Here is a 3,472-nt window from a genome sequence, read left to right on the forward strand (position 1 = left end):
TTTCTTCTAGTTGTTTCATCTAGCTTCTAGGTTCTGTTCTCTTTGTGCGAATTTGTGCGAATTGTTCGTTCTGTTCGGTTATTTAAACATAACAAAACTGAATTCGCACAAAACATCGCACGGACCTGTGCGCGGTTTGGATTGTGCAAATTTTGCACAAATTTTGTTTGAATTGTGTGAATGTTTACCCGTTGTGTGAATGTGTGAATTTTGTTCCAATTGCGCGAATGTGTGAATTTTAACCCATTGTGCGAATGTACAAATTTGTGCGAATTATGGGAGTTTTGTTCAAATTGTGCGAATTGTTTGAGCATCTGTTCTATTTTTCTCACAAAAAAGAATAGAACAAGGGGCAGACCCCTGTGCGATTCTTTTGTGCCAATCTTTTGTTCTTTTTAAACGAACAGAACAGTGAGACCATGTCTACTTCTAGGTTCAAAACAAACTGCCCAATAGTAATGACTAAGAGATGAGGAAGCGACAGAAGAATTATCAAGGGATCCGTCCATATTTTTTAAACAGATTTCCGTCTCCAAAACCCCAACGAAATTCACGGCATACCCCTGAGAAGTAAGTGCGAGCGTCAATGATTTGACATCTATATGAACGTAAATGATGAGATGCGACCGGTTCAAAATCAAAATTACCTGGTTCAAAACCCTTCCGCAGCGACCGGGAATTCCACAATCCGCGCAACCGCTCCAGCTCCATCTGTTTCTTCTATAAATTTGACCCGTTCATCATCGCAGATGCATCCCCGCAATCACTTAAAGCCAGTTTTCTGCATCATCCACCCACCAGATCGTTCACCAGTTGGAGGAAGCAAGGAAGAAAAGGAAGAGATGGCGATGGAGAAGAAGGAGAAGGCGAAGAGGGGATACGTGCAAGTGAAGGTGGGATTTCCGGAGAGAGCGGGAGAGGAGCTTCGCAGCTTTTGGATTCCGATCTCGTACCTGCATCATCCCTTGTTCAAAGACCTCCTCGAGGCGGCCAGGGACGAGTACGGCTTCACATCCCGCGGCCCGCTCCGTCTTCCCTGCTGCGTTCCTGAATTCCTCAACGTCCGCTGGAACGTCGAGCAGGACTACCGCGTCGCGGGCGACCTCTTCCAACCTCCTTTTCGCCCGTCTCGACGCTCTCGCCGCTCCTCCCTCTCCTTCTTCTTCTCCCTCTTCACTCCCAGATGCGGATCGCCAAGCGTCGACTGAACTCGATCTTTATCTTCTCACCATCCAGTCGCTGTCAGCCTGTAAATCTGCTTTCATGCTCATCCGGATTGTGTTTCTTCTATAATTGAGATCTGACGTTGTTTTTCCAAGATTGATCGATGGCATGTTTGTCATGCGGCGGAATCATGTGTAGCTACTACCTTCTTACAATCCCTAGCAAACAGGTCATGAGTTTTCCACCGTTCATTCTCTTTTTTCCTTGTTATCTCGTTACATCTACATCTGCGAACCGATCATACAACCTGCTTACAGCCGATCGATTTCAGATCTTATTGATTTGGTGAATACATGAACAAATCGGCGACGGCGATGACAGATTTCAGAAAAAAAAGAACTGGCAGGGAGAGATCTAACCGGCGCAGGCCGATGAATGGCGTGGCAGCTTCACCGATTGCGACGATCTGCTCTTCCGATTCGCACGCGCAGTCGTTGATTGCGACGATCTTCTGTCTGTCCGCCCGTCCACTGCCGGAACGAGCGCGGGAATTTCAAATCGTCCCCCCCCCCCCCCCTCGCTTCAGCAAAATACTAGTTTTTTGAAAATTAATAATTATTAAAATTTGGTTTGATCAAAATAAAACTGGGGACCGGACTTCCTATATATGATTTGTCTGCAAGTACTTTAACAACCCATTAGAAGTTGTATTATATTTTCTTCAAAAACTTTCATAGAGTTAATGATGGGTTTAATTTTTTTCCTAGAAGTCATCTCAAAATTATGTTTCGATGAAAATTTACATTTAATATATATCATTTTGTTCAAAGTCGTTGGGATAGAGAACTTCCACTTCATTTGCATTGCATTTATTATGATTTATTTTAGCATTATTATTAAAATATCCATTTATATGTCTAAACGAAATATTTCTATCTGTTCAGAATCTCCTAAGGTACTACCTCAATATCTATATTTTATGTGCGATCAATATATGTATTTTTTAGGGGAAATACTACGTATCATCACCAACTCTCTGTTTTGTTCAAAAAAAAGCACTAACTTTCTGTTTTGTTCAAAATATAGCACGCGCCAACAAGAAGACGCCAAGTGGCGTCTTCTTTTTTTTTGCCAGAGATGGTCAAAATGCTGATGTGGATTCCACCGTGGTAGCCAGGTGGACTCCACGATGGCATCCACGCCAGGTGGACTCCACGTCAGCATTTTGACCATCGCTGGCCGCTGCCCGTCGCTGCCCGTCGCGGGCGGATTCCACCGCGGCTGTCCGTCGCGGGCGGCCGCCGCGGGCGCCCGTCTCTGGCCGCCGCCGCCGCCGTCGTCTGTCTCCGGCGGACCATCGCTGGCAAAAAAAAAAAGAAGACGCCACTTGGCGTCTTCTTGTTGGCGCGTGCTATATTTTGAACAAAAACAGAAAGTTGGTGCTATTTTTTGAACAAAATAGAGAGTTGGTGATGATACGTAGTATTTCCCCTATTTTTTACAAAGGTTTAGACTACGGGGGAAAGTATAACTGAGATATAAATCATATGTGGATCGTCACTTCCATATTGATTTTGCTCTTTTGGCATTTTGTTTTCACATGCTCTCTTATTCAGTCACATTATTTCACACATTTCAAAAAACATTAAAGAGGCCAATGTTTGTATAACATTTTGAAGACATATCAGAGGATTAATTTTTGTTTGATTGAACATATTTCCAACAGTATTATATTATTGCACAAATTTGATGTAAAAGCTTATCAAATAGACCTGATCAGATTCATTTGCCAATGTCTTTCTGCATCTAATCTGGGAATATCATTTGGCACATATATGGATTAAATTTCAAATATCTTGGGTAGGTACGCCTGAAAATGGTACATTAACTCATGTCTAATTATTGATTTAGATGTATACGAGAAAATAGGGTTCCAAGTTAAGTTATTCTCCCACTCCTATCTGAATTCAGACACTTTAAATGCCACATGACATATATATCGTGAAACTCTAGTTGCTTAAATACTCAGCTCCAACTCTTCTCTTCTTGATTCCGATATGTTGATATACTTTACAAAGAAACTATGAACTCCTGTTTTTGACAATTATTAAACAGGTTTCATTTTCATATCCAGAGACCAATCAGATGATTCTCTTACTCTAAATTGTAAACAAATTCCCGGTAGAGTTTTCTCTCAGTGTGATGAATGTTACCAAGAAGCACAACAAAAAGTTACAACTGAGCACAAATTGAAAAAGGTTAAGCCAAAATATAAAAGCCATTGAAACCAATGTCTAATGATAAAAAT

At 41.8% G+C, this 3,472-nt stretch overlaps 1 long non-coding RNA gene across 2 annotated transcripts; it reads right to left on the minus strand.

The window, feature by feature from the left end:
- Nucleotides 1–430: 430 nt before the first annotated feature.
- Nucleotides 431–1,719, minus strand: LOC144714396 (uncharacterized). Of its 2 annotated transcripts, XR_013584347.1 has the most exons (4): nt 1,584–1,719; nt 882–1,471; nt 648–781; nt 431–563 (listed from the first exon to the last, which is right to left on the minus strand). It is a non-coding gene; the product is annotated as an uncharacterized LOC144714396 (long non-coding RNA). The 2 variants fall into 2 exon arrangements; XR_013584346.1 differs by lacking the exon at nt 1,584–1,719 and having other exon boundaries at nt 882–1,540.
- Nucleotides 1,720–3,472: the final 1,753 nt, after the last annotated feature.

The sequence above is a fragment of the Wolffia australiana genome, chromosome 17 (assembly GCF_029677425.1).
Source record: "Wolffia australiana isolate 7733 chromosome 17, ASM2967742v1".
Classification (NCBI taxonomy): domain Eukaryota; kingdom Viridiplantae; phylum Streptophyta; class Magnoliopsida; order Alismatales; family Araceae; genus Wolffia; species Wolffia australiana.